Source organism: Triticum urartu, chromosome 4A (genome assembly GCF_056163025.1).
Source record: "Triticum urartu cultivar PI428250 chromosome 4A, HENAU_Tu73, whole genome shotgun sequence".
Classification (NCBI taxonomy): domain Eukaryota; kingdom Viridiplantae; phylum Streptophyta; class Magnoliopsida; order Poales; family Poaceae; genus Triticum; species Triticum urartu.
The window spans coordinates 313,862,415-313,877,913 of NC_141876.1; positions in this window are offsets into that span (position 1 = coordinate 313,862,415).

Below are 15,499 nucleotides of genomic sequence, written 5' to 3' on the forward strand. Positions count from 1 at the left end.
GTCATATTGGTATAAAGCGCATGAAGGAACCTCCATGCTAATGGACTTTTGAAGTCACTTGATTTCGAATCACTTGACACATGCAGACCATGACTCTTTGGTGAGATGACTAAAACCCCGTTCTTTGGAACAATGGAATGGGCATGTGACTTGTTGGAAATCATACATGCTGATGTGTGCGGTCCGATGAGTGTTGACGTGCGCGGTGGATATCGTTATTTTCTCACCTTAACCGGTTAATTGAATAGATATGGGTATATTTACTTAATGAAGCATAAGTCAGAAATTTTGAAAAGTTCAAGCAATTTCAGAGTGAAGTTGAGAATCATCATGACAAGCAGGTCAAGTTCCTATGATCTTATCAAGGGAAAAGTATCTGAGTTATGAGTTTGCCAATCACTAAAGATAAGGTGGAATCGTTTCACAGTTGACGCTGCCTGGAACACCATAGCATGATGGTGTGTCCGAACGTCATAATCAAACCTTATTGGATATGGTGTATGATGTCTCTTACCAATCTACAGCTATTTTTGGGGGTTATGCATGAAAGACATTTACATTAACTTTAAATAGGGCATCATCTAAGTCCGTGGAGACGACACCGTATGAACTATGCTTTGGCAAGAAACCAAAGTTGTTGTTTCTTAAGGTTTCGGGCTATGGTGCTTATATCGATAGGCTTCGGTTGGAAAAGCCAACCCAAAGGGGAAAATTGTATCTTCATAGAAGACCCAAGCAAGACAATTGGGTATACCTTCTATCTTAGATCTTAGGTCAAAGTGTTTGTCGCTCAGAACAGGTCCTTTCTCGAGAAAGAGTTTCTCTCAAAAGAATTGAGTGGGAGGAAGATAGAACTTGATGAGGTTGTTGAACCTTCACTTCAACCAGAGAGTAGCGCATCATAGAAAGATGTTTCTCTGGCAACTAAGTCAGTTGAAGAGAAAGCTAATGATGATGATCATGAAGCTTCAGATCAAATTACTAACGAACCTCGTAGGTCGACAAGGGCGTGTACAACTTCTTAGTGGTAACCCTATCTTAAAGGTCATGTTGTTAGACAACGATGAACCTATGAGCTATGAAGAAGTGATGGTGGGCCTGGATTCCAACAAATGGCTGGAAGCCATGAAATCCGAGATAGGATCCATGTATGAGAACAAAGTATGGACTTTGGTGGACTTGCCCGATGAACAGCGAGCCATTGAGAATAAATGGATCTTTAAGAAGAAGACAGACGCTGATGGTAATGTCACCATTTGTGAAGCTCGACTTGTCTCTAGGAAGTTTCCGACAAGTTCAAGGAGTTGACTATGATGAGACTCTCTCAATCATAGCGATGCTAAAGTCTGTTAGAACTATGTTAGCAGTTGCTGCATTTCATTTACGAAATCAGGCAGATTGATGTCAAAACAAAGTTTCCTTGCCGGTTTCCGTGAGGAAAGGTTGTATGCTATACAACCAAAAGGTTTTTGTCAATCCTAAGGATGCTAAAAGGTATGCAAACTCCAGCGATCCTTCTATGGACTGGAGCAAGCATCTCGGAGTTGGAACATACGCTTTGATGAGGCGATCAAAGCATTTGGGTTTATACAAAGTTTGCAAGAAACTTGTATTTGCAAGAAAGTGAGTGGGAGCACTACAACATTTCTGATAGGTATATGTGGATGACATATTGTTGATCGAAAATGATGTAGAATTTCTAGAAAGCATAAAGGGTTGTTTGAATGGAGTTTTTCAAAGGAAGACCTGTGTAAAACTGCTTGCATGTTGGGTATCAAGATCTATAGAGATAGATCAAGACGCCTGATAAGACTTTCACAGAGCACATACCTTGACATGATCTTGAAGGAGTTCAAGATGGATCAGTCAAAGGAGTTCTTGCCTGAGTTGTGAGGTGTGAAGTTAAGACTTGAAGCTTGACCACGGCAGAAGAAAGAGAAAGGACTAAAGTCGTCCCATATTCCTTAGCCATAGGCTCTATACGATATGCCATGTTGTGTACCGTGATGTGCCTTGCCACGTGTCTGGCAAGGGGGTACAAGAGTGATCCAGGAGTGGATCATTGGACAACGGTCAAAATTGTCCTTAGGAATAAGGAAATGTTTCTCGGTTATGGAGGTGATAAAGAGTTCGGCGTAAAGGATTATGTTGATGCAAGCTTTAACACCTATCCGGATGACTCTGAGTATCAAACCGAATATGTATAGTGGAGCAACCATTTGCAATAGCTCCAAGTGGAGCATAGTAGCAACATCTACAATATGAAATCAAGATTTGCGAAGAACACACAGATCTGAATGTTGCAGACCCGTTGACTGACACTTCTCTCGTAAGCATAACATGACCAAACCCTAGAACTCATTGAGTGTTAATCACATGGTGCTGTGAACTAGATTATTGACTCTAGTAAACTCTAGGGTGTTAATCACATGGTGATGTGAACTATATTATTGACTCTAGTAAACTCTTTGGGTGTTAGTCATATGGCGATGTGAACTATGAGTGTTAATCACGTAACGATGTGAACTAGATTATTGACTCTAGTGCAAGTGGGAGACTATTGGAAATATGCCCTAGAGGCAATAATAAAATGGTTATTATTATATTTCCTTGTTCATGATAATTGTCTATTATTCATGCTATAATTGTATTAACCAGAAACCGAAATACATGTGTGAATACATAGACCACAACATGTCCCTAGTAAGCCTCTAGTTGACTAGCTCGTTGATCAATAGATGGTCATGGTTTCCTGATCATGGACAGTGGATGTCATTGATAACGGGATCACATCATTAGGAGAATGATGTGATGGACAAGACCCAATCTTAAGCGTAGCACACGATCGTGTAGTTCGTTTGCTAAAGCTTTCCTAATGTCAAGTATCATTTCCTTAGACCATGAGATTGTGCAACTCCCGGATACTGATGAAGCTATGTACCTAGGCTAGGGTCTTGGATCTGTCCGACATACCCTCCCCAAGGACATCTCTACAAAGAATCAGAGGCAGTCAAAGAGAAACCATCATCCACTCGACCATGAAGATGTGCTCACTCGACCACCTTGAAGACACTCGACCACCTTGAAGACATTCGACCACCAGAGGATGAGAGGCCCTCCACTTTGTAACGGTCAGGACATAAATCGTTGCTTTATGGACATTTACACCACTTTATTGCAGACGTTACCAGTAATGCTCCTCCTTTATGTACATTGAATCCTATGTAACGGAGGGGAGCTGGGGTCCTGGCGCACTCTATATAAGCCACCCCCTCCTCTAGGACAAGGGTTCGCACTTTCCGTAATTCACACACATATATTCAGTCGACCGCCTCAGGGCTCCGAGACGTAGGGCTGTTACTTCCTCCATAAAGGGCCTGAACTCGTAAACTCGTGTGTACAACTTCTCCATAGCTAGGATCTTGCCTCTACATTCTTACCCCCCTATTCTACTATCAGTCTTAGAACCACGACAGTTGGCGCCCACCGTGGGGCAGGTGTCTTAGCGACTTATTGGAGAAGTTGCAATTTTTCTGATCCCCTTCATCATGGTTCTAGGCGAAGGTTTGGCTGAGGGCCGCGAGATCCGTCTCGGCGCGCTCGTGTTTGTTGCTGATGACTCTGCTTGGCTTCAGCAGGCACCACTCGACGCCAACGCGCTCCCCGCCCGCGGGGCGGTGCATTTTCGCGCGTGCATCCGCAGCGTCCTCCTGCGGCAACCGTCGACCCAGTACCAGTCGACTCCAGTAGCTTTCCCCTCCCCGCGACCCACCGGAGAAAGCGCACCGGACGGTCGAGGCTTCAGCGGTGGGTGAAGCATGCGGTGGCCCGCCAATCGGCCACCCCTCAAGTCGCGGCGATCGAGCCCGACGAATCTCTCTACGGCCTGTTTGATCTGTTGACTGGCTCCGTAGAGACCGCATCCGAGTGCGGCAGCAGTGACTCAGCGGCGGAAGTCCTGATGGTTAATGGACCACGCAGTCCTCCTGGCTTCAATCGTGAAGACGGAGGTGACGGGAACGGCGATCCGTCGCGCGTTCACGAGGAGTACCGCCACGAACCTCTCTCCTCGTAGCAGAGGGAAGAACTTCGTCGCCGGAACATGGATGCCCTGCATACTCCTATAGTTGGAGAAACCCCCGAGGCCCAGGCCTTGGAGCAGGCGTGCTTGGCTAATCTAGCTGAGCGGACTCGACTGGAGAACCTCCAGTGCGCACTCGACGATCGCGCTCGACAACGTGCTCCTGATTCCAGTCGATGCCAACTTTTTCCACCTCCAACTCAGGTATACTGAACCCCGATCCAGAATCTAGCTGCTGCTGCCCGGATAGCAGAGTCGATCCAACCCTCCCAGTCAAAAGATGGTCGAGGTATGGTGCAGATCCGAGGCTTGCTCCGGGCGGCGGGAGAGCAGAATACGGTTGTATCTTAGTCGCGGGATAGGATCAACAGCAGATCTGTGATGGCAGACATAGTTCAGTCGGCCCATAGCCCAAGATCGCCTCCAAGGCTTGAGGGACGTGTGGATCGATGAGATCAGTACAGAAATCGAGAGTAGTATGATCGCGGAGTTGATCGTGATGATCGCCGTCGAGTGCCCATGCCTCCCCCGAGGAGCGGGTCGTACGTGCCTCGGTAGCATGCATACAGACGCCCTCACAGTGTTGGGTGAGGTATTCCAATCGACCCCAGGGAGCCAGGCTTTGATGCGAGATCTATTCTCGTGCAGGGCTTGGTCGACAGAAATAGAGCTCACCGAGAGGGCCATGATGGAGGTCCACAAACCAGCAACAGGGTGCATGTCTCTGGTCCAGAGTGCTTCAGCAGAGCCATCAGAGCTGCGGTGATTCCCCCCAACTTCAGGTTGGCGTCTGGAGTTAGTAAGTTCACCGGAGAGTCCAAGCCTGACACTTGGATTGAAGACTACCGAGTGGCTGTCCAGATTGGTGGTGGCAATGATGAAGTGGCCATGAAACACCTTCCTCTGATGTTGGAGGGCTCAGCTAGAGCATGGCTGAATCAGTTAGCGCCTGGCAGCATCTATACGTGGGAAGATCTCGCCCGAGTGTTTGTCAGAACATTCGAGGGCACTTGCAAACGACCAGCAGGTTTGACAGAGTTACAGTGTTGTGTACAGAAGCCGAATGAAACTTTGAGGGATTATATCCAGATATGGATCACCCTGCACCACACAGTAGAAGATGTATCAGATCATCAGGCAAATTTGTGCCTTTAAGGAAGGCGTCAGGTATCGGGAGTTGAATATGAAATTCGGCCGGACAGGAAATATGACTCTGGCTCGGATGATGGAAATTGCCACCAAGTATGCCAATGGTGAAGAAGAAGAGCGACTCCGGAGTGGCAAGCACAAAGCAGTCGCCCACGAATCCGGAGGAGGAAACTTTGGTCGGAAACAGAAGCGCAAGGCCGAGCCAGATGCTCCGGGTGAAGCCTTGGCTGTCGTTCAAGGAAAGTTCAAGGGGAAGCCCAAAGGGCCGTGGAACCCCAAGAAAGTAAAAGATCAAGATGTAAATGACGTGTTCGATCTTCCGTGCCATATCCACACCAAAAAAGATGAAGAAGGTAATTTCATTTACCGGAAGCACACCACTCGGCAGTGTCGGCTCCTAATCCAGCAGTTCCAAGAGAAACAACCTAAGGAAAAGGAGAAGGAGGCAGACAAGGCTGAGGATGAAGAAGAGAATGATGATGGTTATCCCCACGTGAATTCCACTCTGATGATTTTTGCTGACGTTGAGAGCAAAAGTCGATTGAAAGTCATCAACAGGGAAGTGAACATGGTCGCTCCAGCGACACCCAGTTAATTGAAGTGGTCGCAGACTGCCATTACATTCGACCAGTCTGATCATCCTGCGCACATCGCCACCCCTGGGAGGCAAGCACTGGTGGTCGACCCAGTGGTCGAAGGCACTCGACTGACAAAGGTCCTGATGGACGGTGGCAGTGGCCTGAACATACTGTATGCAGAAACGTTGAAGGGAATGGGCATTCCGATGTCCAGACTCAGTGAAAGCCATAGGAGTTTCCATGGGGTCATTCCAGGCAAGAAGGCTGCATCCCTCGGTCAGATAGCACTCGACGTGGTTTTTGGTGATTCTAAAAATTACCGCAAAGAAAAGTTGACGTTTGAAGTTGTGGATTTCCAGAGTGCTTATCATGCAATTCTGGACAGGCCAGCTTATGCATGATTTATGGCTCGACCATGTTACGTGTACCTCGAACGGAAGATGCCTGGTCCTAGAGGAGTGATCACTATCTCTAGTAATCGGAAGAAGGCAGAAGAGTGCTTCCAGAAGGGCTCAAAGATCGTTGATGCCCAGATGGCCATGGTAGAATTGCAAGAATACCAGAAAAATGCAGATTCGAGTGACTTGCTGCGAGCCAAGAAGCCAGCCATAGATTCAGCATTCCAGTCGTCTGGTGAAACGAAGTCGGTTCACATTCACCCGACAGATCCCAATGCTGCTTCGACTGACATTTCCACCTCACTCGACTCCAAATAGGAAGAAGTGCTCATCCAGTTCCTCCGTGAGAACTGGGACATCTTTGCATGGAAGCCTTCTGACATGCCGGGTGTTCCCAGGGATCTGGCTGAGCATCATTTCTGAGTCGACCCGAAGGTGAAACCAGTCAAAGAGCATCTTCGACGGTCTGCCGTCCAGAAAAGAAAGGCAATCGGGGAAGAGGTGGCTCGGCTTTTGGCAGCTGAGTTTATCAGAGAGATTTACCACTCCGAGTGGTTAGCCAATGTTGTCATGGTCCCAAAGAAAGACGAGTCACTTCGCATGTGCATTGATTTCAAGCATATCAATCGGGCATGCCCGAAAGATCACTTTCCTCTCCCTCGCATCGACCAGATAGTCATCTCGACTACAGGGTGCGAGCGTTTGTCCTTTTTGGACGCCTACTCCGAGTACCACCAGATCCGTCTGTACGGGCCCGACGAAATAAAGACAACTTTTATCACCCCGTTTGGGTACTTCTGTTATGTCACAATGCCATTTGGTTTGAAGAACACCGGAGCCACATTCATGCGGATGATTCAGAAGTGCCTGCTCACTCAGATCAGTCGGAATGTGGAAGCATACATGGATGACATTATGGTCAAGTCACGTAAAGGTTCCGACCTAGTGACTGACCTTGCTGAAACCTTTGCCAACCTCAGAAGGTACGATATCAAGCTCAATCCATCAAAGTGCACGTTTGGAGTCCCAGGCGGAAAGTTACTCGGTTTTCTTGTTTCCGAATGAGGAATCGATGCTAACCCAGAGAAAGTAGGCGCTATACTCCGAATGAAACACCATGTGCATGTGCATGATGTCCAGAAGCTTACTGGTTGCTTGGCCGCCCTGAGTCGATTCATTTCTCGCCTCGGTGAAAAGGCGCTGCCTCTTTACCGACTGATGAAGAAATCAGACAAGTTCGAGTGGACCCCAGAAGCTGATGCAGCCTTTGCAGAGCTAAAATCCCTCCTTTCCACCCAGCCAGTGCTTGCTGCTCCAATCAGCAAAGAGCCTCTACTACTTTATATAGCAGCCACTGGACAAGTCGTCAGTACAATACTTACGGTCGAGCGGGAAGAAGAAGGAAAAGCTTATAAGGTTCAACGCCGAGTTTATTATATTTCTGAAGTCCTGACCCCGTCAAAGTAGAGATATCCTCATTATTAGAAGCTTGTCTATGGGATTTACATGACCACGAAGAAGGTTGCACAATATTTCTCGGATCACTCTATTACAGTCATCAGCGACGCTCCATTGTCAGAGATTCTGCACAACAGAGATGCAATTGGTCGAGTGGCCAAATGGGCGATTGAACTCCTTCCCTTGGATATCAAGTTTGAGGCAAAGAAAGCTATCAAGTCCCAAGCAATAGAAGATTTCCTCGCCGAGTGGATCGAACAACAACTGCCGACTCAAGTTCACTCTGAGCACTGGACCATGTTCTTTGACGGATCTATGATGCTGAACGGTTCTGGTGCTGGAGTAGTTCTGGTATCCCCCCGAGGAGACAAGCTAAGATATGTCCTCCAGATTCACTTTGATTCTTCCAACAATGAAGCAGAATATGAAACACTCCTGTATGGGTTGCGCATGGCCATCTCACTCGGCGTCCGTCGCCTCATGGTCTATGGCGACTCAGATTTGGTAGTTAATCAAGTGATGAAGGAGTGGGACGTCAGAAGCCCAGCCATGGCTGGTTACTGCAACATGGTGAGAAAGCTTGAGAAGAAGTTTGAGGGGTTAGAACTCCACCACATACCCCGACTGAAAAATCAAGCAGCTAACGATTTGGCAAAGATAGGTTCCAAGAGAGAAGCTATCCCCAGCAATGTGTTTTTGGAGCATATTCACTCGCCGACAGTTCAGGAAGATCCTTTTACTGAAGAGCCCCCCCAACCTAAGAGCGCCACAGATCCGACTGAAGTCAAGGTCCCAGTTGTGGTCGACCTGATCATGGAGATTCTGGCCATTACTCCCGACTGGACGGTGCCCTACATTGCGTACATCCTCAGGAAAGAACTCCCAGAGGATGAAGAAGAGGCTTGACAGATCGTCCGTCGATCCAAGGCCTTTACTGTGATAAGAGGGCAGCTATTCAGGGAAAGCGTGACTAGAGTCAGTCAGAAATGCATAACACCAGAAGAAGGTCGAATGATCCTCAATGACATCCACTCGGGGACCTCTGTTCATCATGCGTCCTCCCGGGCCATCATGGCTAAATCATACCGAGGTGGATTCTATTGGCCACGAGCAAACGAAATGGCAAAAGATATAGTCGACAGATGTGAAGGCTGCCAGTTTTACTCTGACATGTCTCACAAGCCAGCGTCAGCCCTGAAGACCATCCCCCTCATCTGGCCCTTTGCTGTTTGGGGACTGGATATGGTTGGACCATTGAGAACTGGCAGGAGCGGCTTCACCCATGTGCTTGTTGCAGTCGACAAGTTTACCAAATGGATCGAAGCTAAACCTATCAAGAACCTTGATGCTAGCACCATTGTCAGTTTTGTCAAAGAATTGACATTCAGATATGGAGTCCCACACAGCATCATCACGGACAACGGATCGAACTTCGATTCTGATGAGTTCAGAGCTTTCTGCGCCTCTCAGGGCACTCGAGTTGACTATGCTTCTATCGCTCACCCGCAGTCGAACAGACAAGCAGAAAGAGCCAATGGCCTAATTCTCAAAGGGTTGAAACCCCGACTGATGCGTGATCTGAAACACGCAGCAGGCGCTTGGGTTGATGAACTTCCGTCGGTTCTATGGGGATTAAGGATAACTCCTAATTGGTCGACCGGACAAACTCCTTTCTTCTTAGTCTATGGAGCCGAAGCTGTCCTGCCAAGTGACCTGCTCCACAATGCACCCCGAGGCGAGCTCTTCTCCGAAGAGGAAGCAGAGGAGGCCCGGCAAGATTCAGTCGATCTCCTAGAGGAGGAAAGAGAGATGGCCTTAATCTGCTCGACCATCTATCAGCAAGACTTGCGTCGATTCCACGCCAGAAATGTGAGTGGTCGAGCCTTTCAATAAGGAGACCTGGTTCTTCGAGTGGATCAACAGAAACCACACAAGCTTGCTCCGACTTGGGAGGGCCCCTTCATCATCACCAAAGTTCTCCACAATAGAGCATACCATCTTTACAGCATTGAGCATCAGAAAGACGAGCCACGGTCTTGGAACGCGGAGCTGCTCCACCCCTTTTATACTTAAGCACTCGTTCAAATAAAATGTAATAAGAAACACCTTTGCAATTTGTTTATCAAAGACAAGAACCTATGGTCCTATCATTAGATTGTTGTTGTTCTTATTTACTTCTGAAATCCCCCAGTGGGTGGGCTTAGTTGCGATTCCGTTTCGCCTAAGTTCGAAAGAAAATCCTACCGAGTGGAGAGTAATCCTTCGACTCAGGGGCTTAGCTGCAGTCCAGTACTCGCCTAAGTTCTCTCATTAGGAGGCTTAGCTGCAGTCCGGTACTCGCCTAAGTTTGAAAAAATCCTACCGAGTGGAGAGCAATCCTCCCACTCGGGGGCTTAGCTGCAATCCAGCACTCGCCTAAGTTCTCTCACTAGGAGGCTTAGCTGCAGTCCGGTACTTGCCGAAGTTTGAAAAAATCCTACCGAGTGGAGAACAATCCTCCCACTCGGAGTCTTAGCTGCAGTCCAGCACTCGCCTAAGTTCTCTCTCTAGGAGGCTTAGCTGCAGTCCGGTACTCCCCTATGTTTGAAAAAATCCTACCGAGTGGAGAGAAATCCTCCCACTCAGGGGCTTAGCTGCAGTCCAGTACTCGCCTAAGTTCTCTCACTAGAAAGCTTAGTTGCAGTCTGGTACTCTCCTAACTTTGAAAAAATCCTACCAAGTGGAGAGCAATCCTCCTACTCGGGGGCTTAGCTGCAGTCCAGCACTTGCCTAAGTTCTCTCACTAGGAGGCTTAGCTGCAGTCCGGTACTCACCTAAGTTTGAAAAAATCCTACCGAGTGGAGAGCAATCCTCCCACTCGGGGGCTTAGCTGCAGTCCAGTACTCGCCTAAGTTCTCTCACTAGGAAGCTTAGCTGCAGTACGGTACTCGCCTAAGTTTGAAAAAATCCTACCGAGTGGAGAGCAATCCTCCCACTCGGGGGCTTAGCTGCAGTCCAGCACTCGCCTAAGTTCTCTCACTAGGAGGCTTAGCTGCAATCCGGTACTCGCCTAAGTTGGAAAAAATCCTACCGAGTGGAGAGCAGTCCTCCCACTCGGAGGCTTAGCTGCAGTCCGGTACTCGCCTAAGTTTGAAAAAAATCCTACCAAGTGGAGAGCAATCCTCCCACTCGGGGGCTTAGTTGTAGTCCAGTACTCTCCTAAGTTTCAAACATGCCCCTAACCGCAAGGACGACGAGGTGCAGGTCGACTGCAACCCTCTCCTTCAGAGCTGCGGCACAAATACAACGTCCGGTCCATCCCTATCCGCAAGGACGACGAGGTGCAGGTCGACTGCAACCTTCTCCTTCGTAGCTGCGGCACAAATACAACGTCCGGTCCATCCCTATCCGCAAGGACAACGAGGTGCAGGTCGACTGCAACCTTCTCCTTTGGAGCTGCGGCACAAATACAATGTCTGGTCCATCCCTATCCACAAGGACGACGAGATGCAGGTCGACTGCAACCTTCTCCTTCGGAGATGCGGCACAAATACAACGTCTGGTCCATCCCTATCCGCAAGGACGATGAGGTGAAGGTCCACTGCAACCTTCTCCTTCGGAGCTGCGGCACAAATACAACATCCGCTCCATCCCTATCCGTAAGGACGATGAAGCGCAGGTCAACTGGAGCCGCCACCTCAGAGCTGCATCTCCAGCGCAAAGACTATTCCAAGCAGTGAACAAAGTCCATTCTAGGACAAACACAAGCACATTCGGAAATAAACCAAATTCAGATAAATCCTAAAAGTTCCAAGCAGCAAATCGAAAGTACTCGGGCATCAAGCCCGAAGGAGTTCAACGGTTACAGCAATCACTCGGCATTCCGAGGCAAATTTAAAGCGTATTCAAGTTTCATGAGTCTGTTCACTCGGCCGGAGGAGGGCTGGCAGGCTCCACGAATGAGTCTAGGTCGATCCCATCAGCGATCCAAGTGGCGGCAGCGATGAAAGTCTCCATGAAGGATTGGAAGTCGTGCTTTTTGGTGTTAGCGACTTTGATCGCAGCCAGCTTATCTTCACGAGCCTCCTTGCAATGGACTCGCACCAAGGACAGCGCAACGTCAGCACCGCACCGGGTAGAGGATTTCTTCCATTCTTGCACTCGGTCAGCGATCTCGTTTAGTTGAGTCATCAGGGATTACAAGTCATTCTGAAGCGTCGCCCCTGGCCAAAGCGATGAGTCGATTCGAGAGACAACCTCCTTCAGGCGCACGAGGTAGCTTGTGGCGCTGGCGATACGGGACTCCAGTCGGAGCATGGTCATGGCAGTTTCATCACAGACTGGGGAGGTGATAGGGTCCAGACCCGTCTCGATCATTCCAGTTTCTTCGTCGAAGTCTTGGCGGAGTTCTGCAGCAAAAAATTAGTCAATCGACCGAACAAGATCCAATCGCAAGCATGAACACAATTGGGTTAAAAGAAATACCTCCCAGCACGAGATAAAGCTTCTTGGCAAGAGTCCTCAGATAAGCTTCTGTGTCATTCCTCTTGCGGATTGCATACTCCAACTTTTCATTCAGGACGACCTTGTCCTTCTTCAGACTAGTCACTTTGCGGTTAGCTTCATTAAGACAAGATTTCAGTTTGTTCACCTCTCCTTCCAGCGTTCCGATTGAAGCAAGCTTCTGGTCTGCGAGAGCGGTTTTGTCTTGGGCTGCTTTTTGCGCGGCGGCGAGGTCCGAGTCCTTCTCCAAAGCCAACTTCATTTTCTCTGAAAAAGAAGCAATCGAATCAAAGAAGAGATCAAAGAGATATATTGAAAGTCAGTCGACAATCAGTTACCTTCCATACCAGCGGCCTCACCTTGAGCTTTTTTCAGATTTTGCTGGGCCAATTCCAAGTCTAGGTTGAGTTGCCTCTGCTTCTCCTCAAGTTCAGCAAACTTGGAAATAAGAGTACAAGACTTCTGCAGAACATAAAAGACGGATCAATCGATAAAACCAAAGGTGGTTCACTTCCGAGTGAATAAAACCTAAAGAAGTTCATTTAGACCCCAGCCGACTGCACACAGTCGACTGCGGTCTCAGGGGCTACACCCAGCGGGTGCACTTGGCGTGCCCCCACTGACTAAGACTCAACTCGTCCGGTCCGCCCGGACCCCAAAAAAAGCTGTTAAGACCCCAGTCGACTGCCAGTAGTCGACTGCGGTCTCGGGGACTACACCTAGTGGGCGCACTTGGCGTGCCCCCACCAGTTCGGATCCTAGTCGACCGGCCCGCCGGAGTCGAGTGTAAGGAGTAAAAGAAAAGAAAGAAGAACTCAGACCCCAGTCGACTGCCAGCAGTCGACCGTGGTCTCAGGGACTACACCCAGTGGGTGCACTGAGCGTGCTCCCACCGGTTCTGATCCCACTCGCCTAGATCGAGTGGAAGAGCGAAACTACCAAAAACAACAAAACACCCAGTGGGTGCTCTAATTCGACAGAAACAAAAGTAGATTATGCAGAAGAAGATTTCTTTTCGACCAACACTTCCTCACAGAACAAAAACGGTTGGAAAGTCTACTCACCTGGACATTGGCCTGAAGGGCGGCACTGGCGTCGTAGGCAGCCTGGCTGTTCTCTTGCACCGTCTTCACCCGCTCCATCATCATGTCAGCCTGTCGGATGGATTCCGCAGCCGCTTCCGACTGGTTGTCCGGGACGGGGTAGCTGGTGAAAAAGTGAGCAGACGACCCAGGTGCGGCAGCTTGGAGCTCCGTGGCTTGGAGTTGGACAGTTGAAGGAATCACAGGTGCAGTCGACGGTGTGGGAGGCCCACTCGACAAGGGTGCAGCGAAGGTCACAGAGGCCATGCCCGCGTCTTCAGGTTGACGGACGGGAGGTGTTGTAGTTGGTTCTTGCCGAGCCGTCCTGCCAGCTACTACCTTCTTGCTCTTCCTGGGCTTAAGAGCCACATCTTCGTCGTCATCTGGAAGATCAATGACGTTCGGCAGAGCTGCATGGCAAATCATTCGACCCCAAGTGAACCACTCGAACGCAGTTGACCAAAGAATCAAGAACAAAATCACAAGAGTTTATACCTCGGTTGGAGGTTACCACATCTTCCATTTCCTCGTCCCGGTACTAGAAAGAAGAGGTTCCTGACGTAGCAGCACTGCAAAGACCCGCATTCAATCGGTTACGTCTGGTTAATCGAGTCTACAAAAGAGACAAGTCAGATGGTTACCCGGAGATAGTAGGAACGGTCACTTTGATCCTGGGCAAAGCTTTTGGCAGTTTGGAAGAGGTGGCTTTCAGCGCTTTCGGCGCTGGTGGCAGCGCAACTTTGGACTGCTTTGAAGCCTTCTCAGTCGGCGTTGGGGAAGACGTCCTGAGGCGCTTCGAGGACTGACCAATCGGCCCCGCCACCAAGTCCGGAGCGCTTGCCGAGTCGTGAGCGTGCTTGGATCTCCTCTCCCTGCGAGGAGGCGAGTCGACTTCTTCGTCATCAGTCGATTCGTCGCTCTCCTCGTCCTCCCCGGCTTCCGAATGCTCCTTGCCGCTCTCACCACCGCTCCCTTCTTCCTCGGCCTCTTGGTCCTGCACTCTGTTGGGCATTGAGTACATGTCGATGAGGGCCTGAAAGGACAACGATCAAAAGGAATTCAATTGACCATAAACAAGATATCAATTGGTGAATCGGAAAGATACTTGATAAGACAGAATTATACCTTCTCCAGCTGGTGCGAGTTTTCAAATGGAATCACCCTCCTAGACCCCCGAGGGTTGTCTTTGTTGCTGGTGATCCCCATCAACCACTTCTCCAAGGTATCCTCGCTGACATCCTCCGGGTGGATCCGAGTGGAATCCTCGAGCCCAGAGTACATCCACATCGGATGATCACGCGCCTGAAGAGGTTGGATGCATCAACCAAGAAAGACCTCCAGCAGGTCCATCCCGGTCACCCCATCGCAGACAAGCTGGATGACCCGTTCGACCAGCACCTTGACCTGCGCCTTCTTTTCTGGAACTACCTTTAGGGGGGCGGGCTTCTCCACTCTAGCCAAGGAAAAGGGAGGAAGTCCAGTCGACTGACCCGGGGTCGGCTGATCCTTATAGTAGAACCAAGTCGACTGCCAGCCCCGGACCGAGTCGGGAAAAATCATGGCTGGGAAAGTACTTTTGCTCCTCATCTGGATCCCCAGACCCCCGCACATCTGGATCACTTGTGTGTTCTCGTCACTCGACTTGGCCTTTTTGACCGACAGGGAGCGGCAGGTGAAGATGTGTTTGAAAAGACCCCAGTGCGGTCGACAACCCAAGAAGTTTTCACACATCGACACGAAAGCGGCCAGATAGACTATGGTGTTTGGAGTGAAATGGTGGAGTTGAGCCCCAAAGAAGTTCAAAAACCCCGGAAGAAAGGATGGGGAGGCAGTGAGAATCCGCGATCTACGTGGGTGGCGAGGAGAAAAAACTCACCCTCTCTTGCCTGCGGCTTGGTTTCGTTCCCCGGGAGTCGTGCCGACTTGTGGGGGATCAGTCCCCCTCCACCAGGTCGTCGAGATTGTCCTGGGTGATGGTTGAGCGGATCCAGTCACCCAGGATCCAGCCGCCGGTAGGCCCGATCTCGACAAGGATCCGCCCCGGCTGGTCCGCTTGCCCTTCGCCTTCGCTATCGCCTTCTTCGTGCGTTGCAGCTCCACCGTCCTCTCCTTCCCCATGGTGATGGGTCGAGCTCGAGCAAAGGTCCCGCGATGAGGGTGGGAGCGAGCATGCCGGAGAGATTGGGAGAAGAAGAAGAGAGAATGGGAGCGCGCGGGGCAGAGGCCTGGTCCAGGGCCTTTTATAAGGTCGTCACCCGAGTGACTGACTGG